This window comes from Pipra filicauda, unplaced genomic scaffold, assembly GCF_003945595.2.
Source record: "Pipra filicauda isolate LSUMZ 115617 unplaced genomic scaffold, ASM394559v2 scaffold80_size11013439_pilon, whole genome shotgun sequence".
Taxonomy (NCBI): domain Eukaryota; kingdom Metazoa; phylum Chordata; class Aves; order Passeriformes; family Pipridae; genus Pipra; species Pipra filicauda.
The window spans coordinates 5,971,114-5,996,779 of record NW_024104987.1 but is presented as its reverse complement, the minus strand read 5'-3'; the positions used below and the strand labels follow the sequence as shown (position 1 = coordinate 5,996,779).

Sequence of the window (25,666 nt, the reverse complement as noted above, 5' to 3'; positions counted from 1 at the left end):
GACTGGGAGGCAGGAGCCCAAAAACTGAAATACCAAGGGAAAGAAAAGGATAATATTTAGGATTTTCCACAGCTCAAAATTTCTACTAGAAGTCTGCCTTCATTGTAAAACACATAGATTTATTCAGACATATCAATGTTGATGCTACTGGGATTGCAGTATTGCAAACAGCTTGAAGATCTTGATTAAGACTAAAAATATTTACGATTTCCCCCCTCCCCCCCCATTTCTCACCCATTTTTAACCATAAGGGGTTGCACATGCCTTTGGTGAAAACTGAGTCACCTGTCGTCACTGTGCACCCCGAATGGAAAATAAAGTATGAACATTATAAAATTACAAGCATTAGCAACTGGGAGACTACTGGGAACTGCTGTAGCATCACTGGGAATCTGAGTGAGAGCCCTGGGTATTTGTTTTGAACAAAAAGAGACAACGTGAAACAACTCCCTAAACAGAGAAGGCGAAAAGACAAATAGAGGTGGTTGTTTTGTTTTGTTTTTTCTGACATTAGCGCTCAGAAGTCTCCCTGGTACAACAAACACACCTTGGGAGGTGACATCAGCCCCCAGTGACAGTTCGGTGTCTCGCTGTGCTCAGTTCTGGGGTGGCAGCAGCAGATTTCCCTTTGAAGTGGGAAAAACTGCACAGTGCCGCAGATCAGTGTTTTCAGGTGAGATTCCGTAAGGAGCTTTACAAACCCGGTAACTGCTGCTGAGCTGCTAAAAAAAGCGGGGTTGTAAAAGCAGAGACTTTCTTTTAAATGGCTTTAGCACTACATGAGAAGCATTAGGAGCTGAATTAAATGTACAGAGCCAAGACATTGGTAATCAAGGCAGCCGTGGGATCCTTTAAAGCTGTAAAAACTGTGGCTTTTCTGTGACTTAAGGAAAGGCAGCTTCTCGTGCAGTCCACGCTATCAAGGAAATCCGATATTAAATGGAACTAGATCATCTTTAGGGTCCCTTCCACCCCAAACCATTCTATAATTCTGAATGTTAAAGACAGGTAATTACCCTAAGAATAACCTCTTCAGGTCTGCAAGAGTCAAGCCCGCTTCTAGTGGCCCATTCGAAGTTTCAATTTATCCTTGTTTGTCTGAAAAAAACCTGCTTTTAAACTGCAGCGATCCACATATAGCACATCACAAGTAGGTGGCCAAACTGTAGTAGTGTTAAATTATTAACACCTAAACCCAGAGTTTAATCCGGGATAATTTGTATTCTTAAAACCTCGGCTGCCTTTTTGATCCACAAGGGTCAGAGTAGGGCCTGCAGTATTTTTCAGTCTTTTTGATTAATACATAGCAATAACAAAATGTCTGCCTCTCCCTGCTAGAAAAATCTTTAAAAATGCAATCAATACAAAATAACTCCAGTAGCAAAATTTTACTCAAGTTGCCAATTCTATTCAACTGGAAGATTAATCTTAAAAGAAAAGAAAAAATATATATTCTCATCTTTCCTGACAGACCTTGACAAGTTTTTTCCCCAGCAGAGCAAATCACCATGAGTATTTCAGAGCAGGGCAGGAGGCAGGAGTGAGATTAGAAGTAAGAAGACTTTCTTAATCTATATTAAATGAGAAGGGCTTGATCTCATGCCCTGTTCATAGCCAGATCCTGCAATGTTGGCCGGCAGACAGCAACTGAACTACAATTTCCATGGTCTGAGTCTCTGCAGAATAATCTCTAGAGCCAAAATCTCTGTATTGTAAAACTACTTACCACAAGACCTTGCAGATACTACATAGTCTCAACAAAGGAACCTTCTTTTCTACTAAAGAAATCTAAATTTGGTTCCTCAAATAATTGCTAGTGCTCTTTAAAAATCTAAATCAGCAGCATTTATTGATCAACACAGTATCTGAAACCAAAATACGGTTTGTTAATCTTAAAAGTTGTTAAAAGGAATTAAATATATCTCAGAACATTTTTGCTAATTATGTCAACGAGGACAAGAATTTAAGAGCAGTAGGAAGAAAGGCTCAGAATTTCCACCACCCATCTTTGTCCTTTTCATAGAATCCTCTTCTCTGCTAACTGAATGTTGCTGTACAGAATAGATAAGATTTATCCTGACAGTGGACATGAAGCTTTGTATCATACATTCCTGAAAATAGTACAGTCTCTCTTTTAACATTTTCCTATTTGGGAACACAATTCTTCCTTTAGCGTGGGAGCCTGAGCTTTGATTTTGAAAAATGGAAAGCTTTCCCCATTGTATTCATCTCTCTTTAGCCCAGTTTTATCCATTTGCTGATTTTAACGCGTGTTCCTTTTCCCCACCATCTATCAGTGTGAGCAACCAGGCCTGGCTGCTCTCCAGCATATATCTTAGCAGTGAGTTTGAAATGTAGTGTAGATTCTCTTACATTTCCCTTTAGCAGCTTAAGCAGTGGTTTTTCCATAAATACAGATTATAGAGGGTGTCTGGACCTATCAGGTGTTGCCCAGCATCAGGAGCTCTCTGACCACAAAGGTTTTTTGAGATGGGAAGCCACGAAATTACCTTGCAAGTAACATTGTTTTGATGGAGTAAAGAATAACCAAGAACAGAATTCAGCCAGAACAGCCAGGTCATCTTCTAGGAGAGCCCCAACTCGTTTCTGATGCTGTGAAGGGGCACATAGTTCCCTCTGAGGGAGAGTGGCTGAAGGACAGGGGCTGCTGCCACAGCTTGAGCTGCCAAGTGAGCGCACAAGGCAGGATGTGTGGGATAACTCCGGGTGTGCAGATTCCTACCCCCGGGGCAAACAGCCATAGTCAGAGACTCTGTGCCCAGGCTTGTGCCTGTGTAGCTCAGGGGGCTGAGGAATGAGATTAGTGTCTGGGGAGATGTGCAGGGAAGGGATGGAGGAAGGAGGACCTGGCGGTTGGGTAAGTGTCTGTCAGACTGAATAGAGGGACAGTGAATCTTGACAGAGAGGGAGCAACAGCCCTTGAAGTGCAGGGAGGGAAGTATTGCAGTAAAAGGGGGAGAACAGAGGGTACAGTAGTGATGGGCTGGGACCGTGAGAACAGCCCTGCATCGTTCATCCGACCTTGGGAGCCCTGAAAGCCCTGGTACCAATTCCCATGGGATGCTCTGGGTCTGGCCTGCCCCACAGATCAGCTGGCCAGGCAAATCCAAACACCAGCAACAGAAATTGCTCTGCTGTTACAGTGTGTGATGTTAGTGGCTCCAGTGATGCCAAGATTTTAGAAACTTGGCCATCAAGAGCTGGAGCTTGTATGCCATGGATTGAAGAGCAGTTTCCAGATCTGAGTATCTATGGCTTTATGAAGCTGAAAGAAACCCTCCTAAGACGGTACTTTCATAGATATTAGTGAGTCTTCTAAAAAAAAAACCCAAACCCTAAATATATATATATAATATATTCATGTTATTTTGCTGGGCCAACATCACTCAAACGGACTGATCCTCCTAGACTGATCTAAGGAGCTTAGAGCTCACAAGGACATCACTCTCTCTTAAGTGGAATGCTACTAATGTTATAGCTTACCTGGCAGAAGTTGCTGGAGTCCTGAGCAAGACACAGAAGGCAGCTGGAGGAAAAATAAAAACAGGAATAAAGATTTTGCACCAAATCTTTGCTCTTCCCAAAGTTTCCCTGTCAAGGATGAAGTAAAAATGGGGGGGGACTTTGTACTGAAGATGGTATGAGGCAGGATCTGTTCTTGAAAGGGAGCCTGATAAGTGACATTTTGAGAAGCGGGTGCAGATTCCAAGAAGGCCAGGTAAAAAGAGTGAAAAGAGGAAGAAGGGATCTAAAATTGCTGTGAAAAATAGTGGTCACAGGTAGATAGATATTGTAATAAGAGGGGGAGGGAATGGGAAACATTTTATGAGTATCAGAATTTTCTATAGCTGTGAATAAATGGGCTGAAGAAGGAGGAGGGAAGATTGATTTCATACCTTAGAGAGGTTGACCTTTGAGGAAAGTTTTATTAAAATCCAATATAATTTTTTCCTCGAGTTCACCTTTGCGCTGGGATTCTGCCAGTTTAATGTCAGTTAGTTCTGCAGTATCTGTTAATAGATAAAATTATGAGGTGAGGACTGTCCTAGCTGATAGCCATGTAACTTCTGCGTTAATCAGCTTCAAGTGCTTTACTACGGCCATTCCAAACAATGATTCATAAACAGTTTTAAAGAGACAGAAAGGTGCTTTTTAAACTGTAAGGACTTTTATGGGGATCAAAAATAAACAGTGAAGATGAAGGGCTGATCTTTTGCCCTTTCAGTTTCCAATAGGTGGAGGTAGCTTGAAAAAGTCTCATGAAGAATTTACTTAAGAATTTTGTGTACTTAGCATTTTCCAGGAAGAGAAGTAAATCTTTTTTTTCCTGAGGAGGGAATTCCAGGAAAACTGTTCAGTCTTGTTCAGGAGAGATACTGAATGTGAAAAAAAGAGATAAATGGGAGGAAACTGATTATAAAGAAAAGTTTCGTTCAGTCTGTTTACCTGAAAGAAGGAGCAGAGGAGGAGTGACTGTTTACCAAAACTTCCTGATGAACACAGAAGTTCTGTTAATTTTTTGACATTCTGATTATCATCAACTAGGGAACATGCCTCAACTTTTGCAATAAAGCACAGAATAAAATATAATTTTCATATCTCTAGAAGATCTCACGTGGTTCTCAACTAAGAATTTAAAGCACCCAAGAGCAGTGCAGCTCAGTAAGAAGCCATCCATATTTTAAGCTTTCAGGTATTAAACAATCTGTTTTTGCTGGAGCGTGTGGCTGTTGATTAGGTTTCTTAAGCCTTTCTGTAATATTATTCCTATTAGAATTGGTGTTTTATGCCGAGCCCAGTACTTGCTCAGGACTTGGAGAGTGTAATTACATGCAGAATGTCACCTTTAGGAAAGCCAGGTGTTGATATTGGTCTGAGAGCATTGATTTGAGAAACACTGAATTAACCTGCTGTGCTGTCACACTGTGACAATGTGAGTGATGGTGACTTCAAAATAAAATGAGTTCAAATGTCAATGTCTTCATAAGTACAGTCTGAAAATCCTTCTCATGAGAAGAAGATGGCTGGAAACTGTCTTCAACCTTCCAGTATCTGAAGGGGGCCTACAGGGAAGTTGCAGGGGGACTCTACATCAGGAGCTGTAGTGGCAGGACAAGGAGTAGTGAGTACAAATTGAAGGAGGGGAAATTTAGAGTGGATATTAGGAAGAAATTCTTTACAGTGAGGGTGTTGAGACACTGGCATGGGTTGCCCAGGGAGGTTCTGGATGCCCCAACCCTGGCAGTGTTCAAAGCCAGGTTGATTAAGGCCTCGAGCAACTTGGTCTAGTGGAAGGTGTCCCTGCCCATGCAGGGGCAGTAGGACTAGATGACCTTTAAGGTCCCTTCCAACCCTTTTACATTCTGTTAATGATTCTGTGATTCATGTTAATAAAAAACCAAGGGTGTTTCTTTGCAGATGAAGAGAAACTTGGTGACTCTGCACTTGTGCAGACATGAAGAACTAGTTGAGTGGAAAGATGCCAGCTTACGACAGCTGAAAGTTTGACCCTGAATATTTAAGGGTATTATCCATGGGGGGAAAAAAAAGCCAATGGAAATTTCTTTTCGAGCTTGCTGTGCTCCAGATCTGGCCCTTACTCAAGTCCATCGAGTCATGGAGACAGGAATAAGGGAGGGGAATGAGGATTCAGGCTGTGTGTTTACTGCCAAGATATACAAAGTGGATTTTACACAGTTTGTGCATCCTGTTTTTAAGACAATCAATGTATCCTGTTCATGTAAGGAGCAGTTCATGGAAGACTCGGTCTGTCACCGGCATTGAAAAGATCATTCAGTTTAAATAGTAAATCACTCATTTCCTCTCCAACTTCTGATTCCTAAAGGTATAATTGCCAAAAATAATATAATAAGTGCCTTAAAAGATTAAGCAAAAGGTCAGATTAGCATAACATCTTTCCTGAACTGATGGCAAAATGGTGAAGCTGAAGCCACACCTTTGAAACCCCCCAGGACGGTACTCGTGGGACTTGCCAATAACACAGTTTCACACAGATTCTTCTGTTTCACAGGTCACAGCTCCTTACCCTGTGATGGACAAACTGAGAAACCCTCACTTACCTACAAATACATGACCCACTTCATTATACCAGAATGTTTTCTCTTGAACACACAGCCCAGTAGGAGCCATTATCTCATGCGCTATTATTAATGCAAAGGCTTCAGACAGTATCTGCACACAGCAGTGGATCTGTCTGGTCTCAAGAGATGCCATAACTAAGAACTTCAGAAAAAGGGATGAAACAGCCATGTTGCACAATTGCATCGAGTTTGGCAATGGGAAGAAGAGATTTCTCCTTGATGCCACATGATGATAATCTTACACGCTGGAAAATGAGCACTCGGAGTGACATACTTCTTATTGTAGCTAATGCAACTCGGATTTGTAAAGAAGGTGATTCTGCTATGTGACCATATTATCTAAATTGCTTTGTCGCCAACGCATTAAAAACTGAATATAAAATTGCCTGAACATAATTGAGTGCTGACTCACCCTCAGATTAGGGTAAATGGTGCAGCGTTCCAGGGTGTCTTGGAGCTTTCTATAGCCTCACAATCCTATGTGAAATCTTCTGATTGATTTTTCTCCCCTCCAAGCAAACTTGTGTTTCATGCTCCTATTTGAGGCTAGATGCTACAAATCCAGCTGCTGTCACAAGGCATCTTCCCCCTGCTTCGTTATCTTGATCAATTTTCTGCTGAAACTCTCATCTTTCTTCCTGGCTGGTGCAGTTGCCTCCCTTGTGATTATTCCAACTCCTGGCTCTCCATATTCATAGCCACTCTTCGAGCTCCAACTCCAACTCTCTAGTTTCTAAGGCTACATAGCTGCGAATGTTTTCTCACAAAAAGCTTTTCCATAAATTCTCACAGCCTAATCCGAGGCTGCATACACACATGACACTGCTCAGAGCAGACTTTTAATAAAAGCACCTGCAAACATGAGCAAGAAAACATAGTCCCAAGTATTTTAATTTTTTTTTCCTCTTGAAAACGACCTTGTATCACAAATCTCCATTTGGAGGTGTAACTGTGCGACTATCCCTAAAACCAGAACAATTTTTGGGCTTTGAAATGTAAATGGAAGAAGGGCAATTTTAAGAAGCAATGCCAGAGAGCTGAGGTGAACTGAGTCACAGATACAGGGCAGAGAGCTCAGATTTAGCTGACTGTGGCAATAAGTCAAACTAGCACTTGTGCCTTGGGTGATCTCTGTTTCAACCCTCACTCAGGTAGTGAAAAGAAGGAGCAGAAGAAGGGCCATGACCTAAATAACTGGGAGAACAGTGATTATTAATCAGCAATCCCATCTAGAAGCATTTGCAGAAGATGCCAGCCCTGAGCTGGAGGATCTGGGAGTGAAACCAGTCATGAAGGTGACAGAACTTGGTTTAGTTTCCAGATAGCAACGAGCATCTCCTTTTTGACTGACTGAACTATTGCATGAGCAGCTGCTGAAAATCAGGTAGGCAAGAGGCTGAAATTTGTTTCTTATATACGTGGGACTGGTTTCATATCAGGTAATAACTCAGAAATGAACAGTAACTTCAGTACACACGTTGGGCATAGATTCTCCAGAAGCACTTCTGGCTGCACAGCCCAGCCTTGTTCCTTACCAGGAATTCTAACTTTTGTTGTCTGGTAAATGCCTTGCCCCAAAGAGGGTAAATCTCATTTATCTCCAACTCCAGAGAGGTAATAATGCAATTGCTCCTTCACACCAGGAGATCAGGTATCTGCTATCTGCAAGTTCTCTTCCGAGTTGGATCACATTTTCTCCAAGTACTTCCTTCCACAGAAAAAAGGGAAAATCAGTTGAAAAGGATTTCCAGAGATAAACACTTAAGAATAAAGCTGATTGTAAAAAACCCCACAATAAATATGATATGGAGAAGAAAATCTAAAATTTAGAGCTGATCTAGAGCTGGTTCAGAATCCAGCCAGAATGAAGGATCTGATCTCTTCTGGTTGATCTGTACAAAGGCTGTACCTTTGCAAAATAAAGGCACATTTAAAAGACATGATGAAAAAACCCAGGAATCTCCAATGGTGAAGAAAGCAACACATTCTGAGAGAAAAAAAAATGACTGTCTGAACCCTTCAAAGGTAGCAGTGAAATACATGAAAGCATCGATGGCTTCCCCAGACGGGTTAGGGTTGGTTGTTACTCCCAGCCCAGGCTGCACTTGACAGCTCTCTCTCACTTATATGCCAGAAGTGTGTTTTAAAAGGGGGAAAAAACAGATGTTCAAGCCCACTATTCCTGTTCAGATTGTTCTTGCTAAATGTTTGACAGCAGCCTGTCCAAGTGACATCCAGATGGGGACAATTAATTGTTAATGTCCCCAGTTCAGCTGGATCAGAGAAATGCCTACATGACAAGGAAGAACATCACTGGAAAGACTAGAGGGAGGCACCAGGGGATTTGCAGCAGGGGAAGATGTATAGGATGTCTGCATCACAGCACATTTAACCCCTTAATCTACAGCAATTGGTGGGTCACTCAGCTGCCCTTTAGTGCTGGGCTGCTGGGAGGAGCATGGGCTGAGCAGGGAGGCAGAGCACCCTCAGCTGAAAGCTCGAGCTAATTCTGCAGTGGAGATAAGCCCTTGGATAGAAATCCTTCAAAGGGATGAGACCAGGCAGGCTGTCACCACAGGCATCTCGAAACAGGCAATCAGTCCTCCCTTTAATAAATAGAAGAAGATACAAGATGGTCAGGGCAGAGTACACTTCTTAAGTGTGTTGGAAAAATTAGGCTGAAACATCAGTCACTCCTGATCCACAAAGCAATGGAGGTTCCTGAAGAAGCACTAATGCCTGCACAATCAAACAGGAGCAACTACGCTGGTCCTGCCCTGAGGCTTGTGCTCCAAACTATAACTAATGAGTGTAAAGGCCCTGACAAAAAAAGCTTCCACAGAATCCCTTTTCTAAGGCCTTTGATTTTACTGGAACATGCACAGCGGTAAAATTCATATAGCCAACGGGAAAGCCATGTCCTGGCCTGACCCTGCCACAGAAAACAGCAAAACAAAGGGGCAGGGATTTGGGGTCACGTTTGGGGAGGATCCATGATTCAGCATGTCTGTTTACTGGGTCTCTGGTTTGTCACGTGGTGAGGCAGTGGGGCAAACACCTGCAGCTCCGGGCTGAAAAGGTTTGTGAAAAGGTTTGACCCAGGCAGCGACAAGCGTCGGAGGAATAAATGACTCTCAATTAGGACAGTAGGTCAGAAAGAGCAAGATGATTCATATCCAGGACGTACTTCAACCATCCACTAAACCACTCAGCAATTCTATTCAGCTTCTCTCCTTCAAAGCGCCCCAAAACAGCGTCCTTCCCATGGCACTGGCAGGTAACAGGCTTTGAAATGTGTGCTGAGACCTGTGGATTTTTGGAGTAACTGAGCTGAGCTGGGAAGAAATGGCTTCCATGATCCCTTCGGCAACAGGAAGGAATGAGATGGCTCTGTTCTGCTCACAGCGTGGCACCACTGGTCTAGAATTTAGGGGACACGGAGATTCACACCCCAAATAAGGTACCCAGAATTTATGGCCTCTTTCAGGGAGCTGGCTGTATGCAGCTTTCCCAGGAGCAAGCAACAGGTCGTGACAGATGGGGTTTAGGAGTGCTTGGCTCCTAGGTTAGCGCCCTGACAATGCCTCTGCTCAGCTGTGCAAATTGTATTTTACTTGCTTGACTGTGAGTTGCTGGGCAGTGGGATGTAATTTTCCATGCTTGCAGTTGGCACTCGGTTTAATCTTGACTTGTATTTTACAGTGCAAGCTCTGTCAACATTGTTTCACCTCTTAGAAAATAATAATTAAGAAGCCTGGGTGATAGGTATGTATTAGTACCCAAGAATTCATGGCCAGCTCCACTTTAACCCAGTCACCACGGTTTACTACTCTGCAACAAAACATCTTTTCCAGATTTACCTGAGGACTGGCATATCAGAAAAACTAAGGGATGCCAGACATATACTTGGTTGACTTTTATCTCTCTGAAGACAAATCTTTTAAAGCTTAGATCAAGGAATCTTTTAATGAAACAAAGAAATCGTGCCACTTGTATCAGTTCCAGATATAAATAAATCAGCTAGAAATAAACAGGAGCAAGGCAAACATAAAGGAGACAGCCACGCTCTGCAATGTCAGTCCAAAGTGACTGTCTGATGGATGATAATATGGCTGGCTCAGAAAAAAAGTCAGTTTAAAAGCCTCGCTGCCAGCCATCTGGCAAATCCTCCAAAGGATATTGCTGTAAAATGGCACTGATTTGGTACCTGGTTTGCATCTCCTGCTATCAAAGCAGCCTATTTACTTTTTAAATGCAGTGAGAATTTTGAGATCCCTACTATGAACCTCTCCCTAGGGACTCATTGCAGCCCTCCCCACAGCCAGTTCACTGTTCCCTCCTGCCATCACTCTGCCATGTGTGTGTAATCTTATCCCAGGATTGTTCAAGTTAGAAAAGACCTCTAAGATCATCGAGTCCAACCATTAACCCAGCACTGCCAAGCCCACCACTAAACCATGTCCCCAGGTGCCACATCTACGTGTCTTTTAGATACCTCCAGAGACTGTGACTCCTCCACTGCCCTGGGCAGCCTGTTCCAATGCTTGACAGCCCCTGGCTGAAGAATTTTTTCCAAATATCCGACCTAAACCTCTCCTGGCACGATCATCACAAAATCACAGTATGCTTAGGGTTGGAAGGGACCTCTCAGAATCATCCAGTGCAACCCCTTGGTTCACCCAGACCAGCTTGCACAAAGTAAAGATGCTTTTTAAAACGATCTTTCCAAAGTAAAGATGCTCTTAGACATTTAGGGGGTCACTAAGACGCTGAGCAGACCTGACTCCATTCAGGCTGCTGCAGACACAGAGGCTGTTTGCAGCTCAGAGGTGCTGTTCCCTTGTGCTGCAAGGGAGGCAGAAATTCACAGCACTGGGATTTATAGCACATCCATCCTCTTGCTCCAGAAGCATCATTACCTCATGCTTGGAGCTGAAGAGCAACATTTCATATGGCTAAACAGTATAGGACTTATTTTCATAACTGTCATTTGGACTCTGTACCCCAGAAGGCAACAGTAAATATCACCTCTGGTTATTTCCTAATAAACATAAAGCGATGAAAATTTAATGTCAACTTAAAAAGAAAATCCTTTCCATTCCATGAAAACTAAATATATCTTTAAAGAACAGGCTGCCTGGACAAATATTAATGATTTTTTCCCCCCTGTTTCTTCAGCTCCTCCCCTATGGTCCATAATCAGCTGTAATTGAGTCCACGACCCTCCTGAATTGCAGTGAAGTGTAATGGCTTGTGGCCATAGAACTGAGAGTCCTGGCATGCAGATAACCCCAACACGCTGCCTGAGAGGCAGCTGAAGATCCTATCTGGTGACCAGACACTCCTGGGTTGTAACATGGACTCAGTAAAAGCTATTTTCAGCTTAAATGATCTTTGATACTGAAACCAGAGTTAACCTGGATGGCGAGTGTAGGAGATCATCTGCTCTGAGAAAGAAACTCAGGGAGAAGGGGGAGGGAGAAGAGTGGGAAGATAACAAAGGAGAGGGATTCTTTAGGGAGAGGAATTAACTTGAAAACATGCACTAGTGGAAAAAGGAACACGGGAAAAATGATGTTGCATCTCCCCATCACTGCTGCTCAGGTCCCTGTCCCCCCTCCACTGCCAGCCATGTTTGTCATTTGTAATTCTCAGCCTTCTTAGATAGATGGGGCTAAGCAGCAAAAGCTGTCTCGTAGCAGCTTGTCTCACCTTTGCTACAGCCAGTTTTAGTCCTTTTTAGTCAGATTGGTTTGGTTGTTAATAAAGACTTGATTCTAATTTCACCATGTTAACAAGCTGCTCCAGGAGATCCTTATAGGACAGTGGAAACCAGGGAAAGGAAATAATTACAGCATTTCCACCTATGGTAGTCTGCTCCAGGGCAGGTATAAATAGATCCGTAAGTGTTTGTTCACTTAAAGTTCAGCCCAACTGCTTTCTCAATTGCCAGCAGTAGAATCAATGGATGGGTATTTTTTCTTAGAAAACAGGGGCAAAGATCATCTACTAAATATCACCCTCCCTTCTTCAAGACTGCAAGAAGCCTTTAAAAAGTTTCAGTATTTTTACCAAAGCCAGATGTTGGGTGTATAAAAGTACGGGCAGTTTTTCAAAGCCATTCTATTTCTTTGGGAAGGGAGGGATAATTAGATCAGAAAACTCAATTCAGCCTCAGAACAGAGGAAATTGATGAAAAAAAAAAATCACATTTCATTCACTTGGTGCATCCAAAAAGCTCTGGCCTGATGCATGCAAAGAGTAACTCCCTTTGGAGTCCCACCACAAGTTTTGAGAAAGCAGTTGCTAAAGTGTCTGAAAACACCCTGTTTCTTGTCCTCTGCTCACTGAAGTGCAGAGGGGGCACAATGCAATGCTCAGCTGGGGTGGGACTGGGGTCCCAGCAGGCTGGGGGGGATCCGTCTGTGAGCTGGGCAGCGGGACACCTGCATCCAGCTTGAGCATCCCAGAAATAACCTACCTGACACAAAGAAGGTTTGGAAGCTTCTCCTCAGGGCCCAGTGGTGTGGGAGGAAGAGGAGCCCAGCGTGGGTGGCCATGTGGGTGCCCTGGGCCTCTCTCCTGGAGCAGCTCTCCCACAGCTCTGAGCCCAAAGCCCTGCCAACATCCACCTTTCCCTGCACCAAATTGTTTAAATAAACTTCCCCACTGTGGGCTCACAGAAATGCAATAAACCTGGTTTATGTGGGCTCAGCTAATGGGCCAGTTGGAATGGCATTACCAGGGCTTTCCAGGCAAATTTGCTGCTCTCTGCCTCTGGCCTCCCGCATTGAAGCCTCACCTTGGACTCTGTAACAGCACAAAGCACGTACCCTGCCACTGCCTATTGTTCAAGCTGCAGGTACTATATATAACCAAACAATAGCTAATAAACAAAAGGCATTTTAAGTGGTTTGTGGTGTCTGCTGAGCACCAGCTGCCCTTTTTGTGTTCTACTGTGTCTTCGGTCCCGATGCTCAGGTCTCCTGGGTCCCATTCAGCTGCAGAAGCCCAAAGCTACAGTGAGAGGAACAAACTAATCTGATAGGGAAATAAAACAATTGATGACTCATAAAAGCAAGAGGGACAGATATTTGAAAAGGAAAATAGCAGAACAGATTCAAATCTAATTGTGAGTCCTGCCACAGGAGTGCTGTAAAAGCAACAAGTTCCACCACGTTCTTCCACTCGTGCCCCCGCCAACTTCCCTGGAGCCAAGACTCAAACCTGTGGTTCCAGGTAGCCTTAGTAAGGTTTAGTTCTGAATTAAACCACTCTCCTGCATGCCTGGGGATGTGATTCAGATCTCCAGTCTTGTGGCAGCCTTGGCTGCTTCAGGCTGTGCTGAAGCATCTGGAGGTGCATGTTTTTGAGTCCCAGCCCAAAGCACTGGGACAGAGCTGTGAGCTCTGCTGGAGTCTGAGACAGCCTGCGGGAGGGAAGGACCTGCTCCCAGGTTTCCCATAGGGACCAGAGTCCAAAATCAACTCTTTTGAAGGCAACAGCAGAGCAAGCCCCCGGCCAGCACAGGGATCTGTGCATGGCTCTGGGAGAGGAGGACGGGAGGCTGAGCCCACTTACCCAAACACCCACCTTCCTCTGCAGTCAGCTGCTGCTCCTCGGGGGGAGGAGGACCCCCAGATTGGCTCAGACACCCCTGGGATGGGGAGGAGGGGTCATTCCTGGGGCTGATGGGACCCTCTCATGTCCCTGCTGTGGGGTTCGGGGCTGTCACCTCCCCGGCCCCTCCTCTCCCCCAAGGCAGGGTAACGAGGCCAGCGGAAATCTGAAGTAGAGAGATTTACTTTACTCAAGGATTCCTATTCAGAGCTACAGCTATTGACAGATTTTTTCTATTCCTACGCTCAGCGGAAGCTGATAGTATTTATTAAGCTGATCTCAGGCACCAGAGCTGGATCCTAACTCCAGATAGGCAGGCAATCATCAGAGCCTGTTGTGTTTGCATGAATATACTAATCCTGCCTCTGCTTTCTGAATGCATAAATTGATGTATAGGACCATTCATCTATGATAGTCTTCTAGATGGCTGCAGAGGGCGAGACAGTATTTTTAATATGGAGAACTCCATGGCAAGCTATTTTAATACCTTAGGATCATTAACATTTTTGAATGTCTGAGAAGCTGCTAACATTTATAAGACAACTACAACCAAGATTCATTCTCCCAAATGGAGAAAGAGCTCATATTTTTCACATACACTTTAGATATTGATAATTTTCTCATTTTCTGATATGACAGGGCTTGGGGATTTTTTCCCCGTTGAGACAAGATGACTGACAGAAGGAGATGAGAATTTCTCATAAAGAGAAGGAATGCATTTTTACACGGCTGAGGCTGGAAGAAAGCAATAATTGTCCTAACATGCAGGCACAGCCCTCCAGAATGGCTGATGATTTATTCAAAGAGTCAGTCACCACTGACCAAATTCCAGGTGTGTCTTCCCAAGCCAAGATGGGAGCTGAGACCAGTCTGAACAAATCCTCATCCTTTTGCCCACCTGCTATGCTGCTCTTGGGAGGGCAGAAGGATAGTCCTGGGTGGGTGTGGTGCCATCCTGGGATACCCTGACCATGGTGGATGCAGAGCAGCAGAGCTTCACCCACACTTCTGCCCTGGTGGGTCCAATCTGCTGTCACAGAGGTGGCACTCAGTACACATTTAGTTAAGTTTTAGGGTCATTCTCACTTAATGTTGGGGTGCTCAGAGTTCCCAGGGAGCTTTGGGCAGAAGTTAGAGCTGCCACTGTAGACCCCATCTGGGTTCTGCTTTAAAAAAAAACAACCAAAACAAAAAACTCCCAAACCCAAGTCAGAGATGCTGCCTCCAACACTTGAGCCAGGACACAGCCTTGGAGCAGCAGGGATGCCTGTCCTCAGGGTCAACACCACTTCTGTCCCCCTAGAGCAGTGGAGCAGCTTTGCTTTCTGCAGGGATCCTCTGGAACCATCCACTTTTCCCGTGTTTGTTCACATCGTGCAGGGTTGTAGCTGGTTCACTGGTGCATGCAAGCCAAAATTTGCCCTTCTCTACCTGCTTTCCTCCCAGCCTCCTCTTCCAGCTGTTCTCTCTCTCCTTTCTCTATCTGCATCTCCTGTTCTTCTCTGCTGTTCCTAATAGCTTCTACCTATGCCAAGTCCCATCCTACTCATCTCTCATTAAACCCCAGACCTTGCGCGGAGCTTTTCTGCATTGATCTCCCAGCCAGCTTTTGTCTCTTTGACGTCTAGGTTCTCTTTGTTTGTGCTTCTCTCTCTGGATCTGGGAATTATCCTGCTTCTACTGATGTATCTGATCCAGGCCCTGATATTTTGCTGAATTCCTTGGGATATCTTCTGCTTGGCAGGTCCGATGGTGGGTACGACTGCTCCCTGCACTGGGGGTGTTGCGAAAGCCTTGAGAGGCTGATGTGTATCACAAGCAGCAGGAAACTTATCCTGTGCTAGATACTGGCTTGAGAGAGACATTATCCCTGGCAGATACCAGCTCCAGAGCGACATTTTCCATGGCATCCCTGCCCAGGAATAGATCCTGACTTCACCTAAGAGAGGAGCCGGAGCTGATTGTGCAGGACTGTGCTGCTCACTGGAGGATGGCACGGCCACAGCAAATGGGCAGAGGTGACCCCTGCCATACCCGTGGTGTTCTGCCTCCTCCTGCTCATTTTCTGATGGCACGTTTTTCTCTCCTGAGGCCTCAGATCAGTATCTGTGGATCTGAGCAGCTCCTGCCAGCAGCGAGCGCTCCCCGGAGCACGAGGGGTCCCGGAACATGTGCTCTAAGCAAATCTCTCATTTGGAAAACTAGATGGTATTGACTATTTATAAACCTCAGCTTAGAGCAAGACTAGGCCAGCTGGAAAATGTGCCACCATGGGTGAGTGAAGGTGCTTAGTGAGGAGCGGAGAATTGAGGGTTTTCAGCCCCAAATTACTGGGCAGCAGTGAGCAAGTGGCTTTGCCTTTTCTTTTTTCCCTCCTACTGATTTAGTTTGGAAGCATTTCAGAGGGCATTTTCTCCTGCTAAATGGTGATAAAACCCTGGGCTCAATAACTGAGATCTGCTGTCTGGCATCAGAGCAACACAAATAACAATAAAAGAAACAAAATAGTGGTGAGTCAGGCTGGTTTTGACTTGGAAAAACATCGGTTATCCTTATTACTCACCAGCTCTGTCGTCTCCTCTGGGGGACTCTGCCGGCCACCAGCAAGGCTGCAGTCGTAGAGAGCCTGTATTTAGCTCAGGCCCTCCTTGAAATGGTTCTCCCTGGGGTTTTGGAGGGTCAGTGATTGCATATCCACGTCATCAGGACCATGAGCAGCCTTTTTGCAGAGAAAAAGCCTGTTGCAGATGAGCCCCGTGGAACCACGGGGCCAAAGACATGACACGGCATGGAGAAGCCACAGTCCGTGGGGGGATTGGACAATCCTCGAGGCCCACCTCTTTATCTGCATGGAAAAAACAGAGGAGGGGGGCTGGAGGAGGATCACCCTGTCCCCAGCACTGGCTGTGGTCACCCCTGGGCTCCTGAGTGGTGTTCAAACCCCAGCTCTGTCGTGCCCCTCAGAGCATCATCACAGCAGCCCGATGCATCTGAAACACGCACGGAGGGGCCGAGTCCAGCTGGAAGTTGATTTCAGCTATCGAGACTTGTATTTATTAATTTGTAGCCCATTTGCTTTCTTTTGGCACCATTTTTCTCTGCAAGTGAAAAATTTCCCCTGAATCACAGCGTGTTATTTCCACTTGTCAAGATAAAGGTTAATGAAATACCAGTAACTGCATCACAAATCCAGCTCCGTATCTACCCAGGATTTTATATGGCAAGTTATACTGCACAGCCTGTTCTTAGAAAAGGCTATAATCAGAAAAACCAAAATTGTCAGAGATCAAGAAATTCACAGTTAGAGCAGCTGAGCCTCTGCCCTTCACTCCTCACCTCTTGCCTGTGGGACAAGGAAAAAAACCTCCTGGAACTGGCACAAACAAGTGTGGGACTAGATTTCCTCCAATAGAGAAGATTCTGCAGGACTGCAGGATTTAAACAGCATTCTCCTTTGAAAACATTGTCTGCCTCTGGATAATGGTTACTTGGATATTTATACCCTGTGTAAATAATACATAAATACACAAACACCACAGAATCATAGAGTTGGAAGGGACCATCGAGTCCTATAAATACATGTAGGATTTAGAAGCAACATAATGCTATAATTGACATACGGCTGTCTTCAAAGAGATTTGCACCAGAGACACGAAGGGAATTTGAAATACTTGCTGCAAAGAGTGCCCCAAACGTGGAACCACTGGGGCTTATCCAGAGGACACTCTGTGCCCAGGGACTGGGGAGCTGAGACCAATTATACCATTGCAAACACACCTTCGAGATCCGCCAGCACAGGGTCAGACCCCAAATTAAACACTTGGAAGTACAGAAGATGCCCCCGTTCAGCAGCAGTTTGGGCACGTGAGCTTTCAGGAAGGAAGGGAGGAGCTGCTTTGTTTTCTTCCTAGGGAAGGCCGGTGACGGATGGGATGAGTGTCAGAAGCTGCCGTTTGGGATGAGTCAGGAGATCGGCATGGGGCGGTTTGCATTAATACCGGCTTGAACACATGCCAAAGAGGATTTCCAAAATTCACAGCCAGTTATTTCTTGTCACAGAGTTAAGGGATCCTATAGCCTGTTCTTCCACTCCGAGGCATGCGATCAAAAGCCTGCGGAGATTATTCTGAGGAGGTTTGTTTGTTCTGTAAATATGTTTTTAAAATCTTGAATACAGATGACTAAGTTTTTTTAAAAAAAAAAAAAAAAAAACAACAAAAAACTTCTAACAGATCAAACCCTCTCACAGAGAATCTTATCCCTCCTTGGAGGTGGATTAAAAAGCATTGTTATGAAATCCCACTGCAGATTTTATTATGGGCTAAATCAAAATGCTTTGGAGTTTTTGGAATTCAGATCTGAAGTTCAGCGTTTCAGCCCATATGCTCCATATAAAAGTAAGATAAAGGAAGGGATGTACTTTTTCTTCCTTTTGATATGCAAAGATTTCAGACAAAATGCTTACTTTCAAATTTGCTTTTTCAGTAGAAACTCACTAGAGATCATATCAACATGAAATACCCTGTGAAGCCCAAGGAGCTCCTGAGATGATGGATGACATCAAGAGCCAAAGGAAGGTGTACAAAGCGTCTGCAGAAAGAGATCCTTAATCACTCTCTGAAGCCTGTTGATTTGTTGCCAAGTACTTAACTTAAAGCTTGTGTTGTCATATATCTAACTTTAAAATTTAATGAACCAGTTGGAGAGAGGAAATCTCTGTTAAAAAATTCAGTCCTGTCCCTTCAGCTGCAGTGTGAGCAATAACACACTTCGCTGGATACTCTCAGCAAGTCCCTTGTTAAAACAGGAGCACCAAATGAGATCTAATTTTCCTAATATTTGTAGACTACAATGCAAAAAGGAAAATATTTGAGATTTTATGTATTCCTGAAGAATAGTAAAAAAACAAAACAAAACAAAACAAAAAAACAATGCAAGCTGCTCCCCAGGTTATTTGCTAGACCTCTTTCTTTCACAAGTATTTTACTGTTGAAATTGAATATCAATAGTATTTTTATCTTTTAAAAAATCTTTTGCCCACTAGATGGCTGTAATTGTTATGGCCATGCTTCATTTTTGGTATCAAATTCCCAGCCTCAACAAAATCTATTCTTCCTCTTTGCTATTCTGCAGCACATGCTCTCGCTCTCCAGTGCGGTGTTTGAAATTGTGGGCTCCTCGCTTTGCAAATTTCAGCTGTTTTTACAAAATCTAGGTGTTCAAGATGGCTCCTGCAATGCCTCACATCTGAGGCACAGGAAGCCACCACCATTTTGAAGGATGAAGTGGGACTTCATCTTCCATTACTGAAAGAAATACTTTGTTTTCTGCTAATACAAAGAATGATCAAAGACTCGGAGCCCTTCGGAAAGGCTTTTCAATAGTGTGGCATTTAATGCAAGCAGTTTGTGATTACTGTTGTAGCACAAAAATGCTGTAAATCTGATGAACGAGAGCCCAGAAGGCAGGATTGAGCATCTCCTGCGTCCTAGATTCAGCTGAGGAGCTGATGTGAAAAAGAAGCAGGATCTCCTGGAAGGAAAACTCAAACGATATATCACAGGGAATAAAATTTCCCTGCTGTTTGCACAGGCTCTAGTCCAAGAGCAGGAGTGGGTCTGGATAGTGGATTTGCAAAGTGTTTGCTGGCTGTGGTTCCCTGTGGCCGCAGTTTTCCAGAAGCTCCACCCAAGGGGAATGACCATGTAGGCTCAGGTGAGGAGAAAGACTTTCCTGATTCAGCCGCTGAGCAGGACACCGGTGGTTCCTCTGAGCAGAAACGCCTGGATATAAACATCTCCATATGTTTGACAGCTCTCGACTACAAGATATGGAAAGGGAACTGGCTGTCTTGTTTTGTAAGTCAAACACAAGTTTTAAGCAGTATGCAGAGACATTCATAGGAACTCTCCACTAAGCGTGAGCCAGTACAGATTCACTGAGGCGTCGCTGCAGCCCCTCACACAGAGCCTGGGTCTGCCAGCAGCAGATAAATCTGCCCTTAATGGGAATTATTTGTTATAGGATGAGGAGTTTGCCCCTCAGTTAAGCACTGCACCAACGGGGTGATCAGGGGCCATCAGGTTTCATAAGACTGAAGTGCAACTCCTCCAATAAGCCTCTCTAGAGAGGGTTCATTCAGCTGGATTGTGAGCAGCTGGATTGGGGCAGTGCCTGTGCCTCAGTTAAAATCACCTCACCAGCACAGCCTGTGCACCCCACACCGAGCTCTGTGGACCAACTGGTACAGAAGAGAAGAGAGAGCACCTCTGGCAAAGGATGTGCCATGATAAGATTTGGTTCAGAAGAAATTCAGGACTGCTGTAGCGTGCTGGTTTAATATCGGTCAAGTAGATAATTTCACTCATTGCTCTCTCTTCCAGAAATACCCTATCAAGGTGCTTGGGAGGTCCAGCTGCAGTCAAACCAGCGCATTCCCCCTGCTTTAATTGCATTTCTTCCTAATTCAGTATTATCAAGCACTCTCCTTCTGCGTGTGCACAAATAGGCCCCTGCCAGCACGTGAGTCCCGTGTGCTGTGGGTTGGTCAGCCAGAGGCTGGTCTCTGCCTCTCCAAATCCAGCACCAGGCATTGTCCCCAGCCCCACCTTGACCCAGCTGCCTTATCGTGATGGGTGTGGGGGTCTGGTTTGTCTTCCGTCCTTCCTGGCGTATGCAAATCCAGCCTACCTGGGTATTTAAATCAAGTTCATTGCCATGCTAGCTGAACACCTTATAAAGTGATGTTAATCAAGAAAGAATAATGAGCCTTCAAATTCCCCTAAGTTGTAAGTAAGGACACAGTGCTCGAGTAAAACATCTCTCATTCTAAATGGACCTTTACTTCTAAGTCTTCTGCATCCACAAAACAGGAAAAAGTAAACACTCTGAGATGAATGGATGAAAAGAGCAAGGTACTGCTCAGGAAGATGGACATCTGTTTTACCCTCTCTTCCTACTCTCTTCAAAGTAATTCCTGCCATCATCCTTTGAAACAATATTAATAAGTCCCTAAAACTCAAGAGACTTCTTTGAGATCCTCTGACTCACCGACTTTTCTGTCTTTCTGTGTCTACAGCGAATCTTGCTGAACAGGTTGAACCAAAATGATCTCCATCCAAACATTCTGCAAATAGATCAATTCCATATCCTGTACCAAACATCCTACCTGGAGCCCACTGAATAAATGGATGTCTTTGCTATAAAATTATAAACCAGAACTTCATGTAGCACCATACCCATATAGATTTGAAATAATTTAGCTTCCAGCATAGAGTTTCCAGCATTGCAATAGCAGCAGTATAAATAGCTACAGTCTCTGAGCACTGTAAAGGACAGGGATTAAGGTCAGCAGCCACACTGCAGTGGTTTGCCTTTGAAGACTATCTGGAGCAGACTATGGAAGGTACAGGGTATTTGAGGCTCCCACTCAACTGTGATGGGGTTGTGGATGCCTTGTATTTGCCACTAATCACTCTGGAGCGATTTTAACAAGGAACAGATGTACAAAAACCTGCAAGATACTTCTGAATAACAGAAGCTGGCTTGCAGAGAGGACAAGGCTGGTTCAAGACCACGGCACCTGCTCCTACCTGTAGCAAAGCTCCCTCTGAGCTCCATGTCCCAGTGGAGCACACCCTCCACCCATCTCACTTGCACAAAGCAAACCAAATACCACAGGGGTTTGCTGGGTAAACGACTCACCCCTGAGATATCAGCTCTGGGGAGAAACAGAGGAAGAGCCGCAATGGGTGCTCCTCACCTCATGTGACTCATCCTGGAAAGATGCTTGGGTGTTTTTAAAGCTGACAGAAGGCAGGTTTAGATTAGATATCAGGAAGAAATTCTTCCCTGTGAGGGTGGTGAGGCCCTGGCACAGGTTGCCCAGAGAAGCTGTGGTTGCCCTGTCCCTGGAAGTGTTCAAGGCCAGGTTGGACAGGGTTTGGATCAACCTGGGATAGTGGAAGGTGTCCCTGCTCATGGCAGGGGGTTGGACTAGATGAACATTAAGGTCTCACCCATCCAAACCATTCTATGACTCTCTTTGGGAGGGTGACACACATAAGACCCTGAAATGTATTCAACTGCACCAGAGACGTGTCTGAATTGTGCAGAGATAGCCAGCTGGAGTCAAAGAGCCAGAGGAAGCCATGAAGGCTGAGAACCATGTTGGGTTGGATGGCTGCTCACTTTCTGGGGCTGAGGGCTGAGCACTCTCACTCCTGGGTCCAGAGCCAAAGCCCCACAGCCAGTGGGGAGACTCTGTTTGACATCCCCGATGTTGGACAGGGCTTTGGGGTGGGTCACAGGCTTTCCCAGAAGGGATGTCTGTCACCTTCATTAATCTTATCTGGGGATTGCTCCGAAACAAAGCGCTTTGTGAGCCTGAACAAAATCACCGGGGAGCGCTCGGCGGCGAATTCTTTTGCATGCTCCCTTTTTGTTTTGTATGATTTCCAACATTTCTGGCAAAAACATTTCCTCTGACTGTTTTCCTTCTAGAAACAGCCTCTTCCAGACAGGGCTGCTCTGCCACTATTTAGCTGGGTAGACACGAGGCTATTTAAAACACAGAGCTGGAACATTAGCACAACACTTGTCTCATTCCAAGACAAGCAGGGGAGGGGAGGGTGCGCATCGCCGGGTGCAACCTTGCCCGTCCCCGGGAGGTTTGTGCCTGCGTCATGCTGATTTGTGCTGAATTTAAGGCTTCTGGGGATGAAGCCTGTGACAAAATCTGACAAGATTTTTTAGAAGCCGCTAGTTCACACAGCCTTGAGTATTTATGATTTTTGGCTGCCGGCTCTCGCACACTTCGCGGTCAGCAGTTTAATTATTTACCAGGCTCTACACGGCACCGCTCAAGCAGCAACCATCCAACCCGACATTTTGATAATGCGAGGGTAATTGGGTTATTTTTTTTTTTTCCTTTCCCTTTCCCTCCCACCAGCTCCAACCCCCCTATTCTGCTGGGAGATGCAGAGTCATAGCTCTGCTGGCTTGGCTTCCCGCCACCTCGCTGCTCCTTTAAAACCCCATACCTCCCATTGAAGGAACTCGGTGTCCTGTTCGCCAGGAGGACGTCAATGTTTCTATGGAAACTCTTCCCAAAGATTCTCGCTCCGCGCTGCCGCTGCTGCGTATTGTATGACCGGCTTTGTACACTGCAATTCATTATCAGGGCTGTGATGAAAAGGGAGCAGCTTTCTGCCCAAAGGGAAAAAGCATTAAAAAAAAAAAAAAAATCCAAACTCACAACGCTAACACCCCCCTCCCCCCGCCTTAATATTAATAAAATAAGCCACTAAAACCAAAGGTGCTAAAGCTGTTTGGTATTTGAGCTATGAATGGAATCTGCTCGCCTGTGCTTCTTGCAATGAAAAATAGCCTTTCCTGAATAATTAGCTCAGCTGAAGAGGCTTATAAATTCTGTGTAAGGTCCTTTTTCTTCCGAGTAGCTGGGAGAAAATTTTCCACCTCTCACCATTACAATCACAATGATGGATGAGTGTCACGTAGGTAACAAATGGGCCTGAGCAGGAACCCTGAGTTGAGCGCAGGGGAGGCTCAAACCCAGGCTCAGGTTTTGCATTTGAATTAATGTCTGCAAAAGGGGAGGCAGAATTAATAGGCTGAAGGAAGATTCACATTAATTTCCCATTTGCCTCAATAACAGGAAATCTCTGGGACCAGGGGAGGACATGTTGATGCTGTTTATGTGCATGTCCCTTACTAATGATGTCCAAAGGTGACCAGATCACCCACCCCTCTGCAGATGAGCTCCAGGTACTACATACTAGAAAGGCAAAAGGTCAAGGTTTTGTTTCCACCTCTATCACAGGTTTGCTCTTATTTTGTATTCAGACATAACTGTTAACTTTGAAAATCTGAATTTCTAGGTACTGCTCTGAAGGAGCTGAGGACCTGGTTTCCTTGACTCCAGTGGATCACTGGCAGGCTCTTGGCATCTCGGGCAGTCAGATTGTAGGTCCCCCAAAGCAGATACCTCAAAACCAAGGTACTCAACTTGTGACACTTGCAGAAAGGCAACTCCTTAACCCAGCAGAAGTTTGAGATCTCCTGAAGGAAAACGTTACGTTCATCTACTATGCTGGGAACCAGCACTGAGTAAAGATGAGGATGAGAGGAGACAAGTATTTTATTTTTAAACCTTATGAATTTCTGAGTAGTTCTGCTTTGTTGCTTTCCTAGGGAGGAAGGCAGGGTTGGGAAGATCAGAATTTCAAACTCTGCTCGCTCCCTGATGCCACACTAAAGACTTGTATTACCTTTAATTGATGTTTCTGAGTGCATCCTCATTGATTTACTCCAGCCGCGCTCTTTATGCAGGGAACATTCTATTCTCAGAGCGTAATCTAGACCCATGCAAACAATATAGATGTTTCCTGATAACATAATTTAGAAAGAGGAGATGTAATTACTGCCTGTGCTCAATGCACAGCATCTCTGTGCTTGCCAGAGCACTGCAAACCCGTGACCCCTTTCGGAATCCACGCAGGGAGAAACTCCCAAATCCTTCAATGTGGTTCTCATTTTGCCGTTTCCATCTTATTAAATATGCTGGTACTTGTGCCTTTGATTTTAACTTCCTAAGGATAGCTCATGCTGAAATTATTTAGGAGGCTCTCAAAGGCTCTTAGATGAAATTCAGGGATCATTCCTGCGGAAATGTGTCTATTCGTGGAAGAGGGGACAGCAGCAATGTGGGCATCAGCTGCAGAGGAATGGGGAGGGGACCCAGCAAGTTCTCCCTGGGGTAACCTGTTCTTTTAAGAAGTGCGACAAAGCAGGTTCCTGTTGTTAAGGACTTCTCTTAAATACCTGAAGAGGAGGTTGGAACTCATCTGACCTGCTCCAAAACCAGTCAGCTTGGCTGCACGTAGTGCAATTGCTGTGATTTAGGATGAGTAGTTGGAGTGCTTTTGTCCTATAAATCATCCCGCAACACTATGTTTCATTCTCTTCTCTCTGATGGAAGGATATACAGAGTGAGACAATCTGAGTTTTCATCTCTAGGGTCAAATCTATCTCAGTTCAGCAGTGCCTGGAAAGCGTTGCCCTGCAGTGGGGTTTTATGTGAGATAAGCACATGTCCCTCCACGGCACGGTCAATTGGGATCCACAGCATGGAAAAATCACCACTGTAACTGCTCCCTGCATCAGCTGCCTCAGGGAAAAATATAAAATAAAATAATAAATAAATAAAAATCAATGACTGAATTGGCCCCAGAGACTGAGTCACTCTCATTTGGAGAGTGGTCCCTCCTGAACACTTTTCCACATTGCAAAGCCACCACATAATGGAACGATTCAGCTCCACTGACAGCCCTGGCTAAAATAGCCCCGGAGCCGCACGGTGAGATAGGGGAGGTGTTGTAGGTCAGTGCTGAGGTGCTGGCAGGACTGTCAGCAGGAGTCATGCCCACACTAAGAGAGTTTTCCAAATTACTTCAGAGAGGTCAGAATTAGCTCTTAACCCTGATGCAACAGTTCAGAGTGAAGCCCTTTTGTATTCTGAGTTCCTGCTCATCAGGTATCGACTTCTCCCCAAGTTCTGCAGCAGCAGTGGCAGCTTTTCTGTTGGCATTGGCGGTTAATGGCTGGGCACAGGTTGGGCCTGGGACCTCCCATCAGAGGAGAAGGCCCAACTCTGCAGCCTGTTTCCTTGCTGGAGTCTGATAGAGCCTGAATTTAGTTTGCCCTGTGACCCCGGGTAAAGTCAAACTACAGATAAAAAGCATTTCCTGTTTAAAAATCTTTAAACATAGTCCTAAGTAGGTATTAGGAATCAAAGCTCCATATTGTAATTGCATGTAATTATCTGAATTGGGCATGAGGGGAGCAAGAGCTGAGTTCACTGACCATTGGGATTAAGAGAGAGCAAGGAGACCACCTTCAAGGAA

At 44.9% G+C, this 25,666-nt stretch overlaps 1 long non-coding RNA gene across 1 annotated transcript; it reads right to left on the bottom strand.

The window, feature by feature from the left end:
* Window positions 1–98: 98 nt before the first annotated feature.
* LOC120325059 lies at window positions 99–22,944 on the bottom strand. The gene is made up of 4 exons (XR_005566867.1): window positions 22,784–22,944; window positions 16,306–16,587; window positions 3,918–4,031; window positions 99–3,547 (listed from the first exon to the last, which is right to left on the bottom strand). It is a non-coding gene; the product is annotated as an uncharacterized LOC120325059 (long non-coding RNA).
* Between the last annotated feature and the right edge of the window lie 2,722 nt (window positions 22,945–25,666).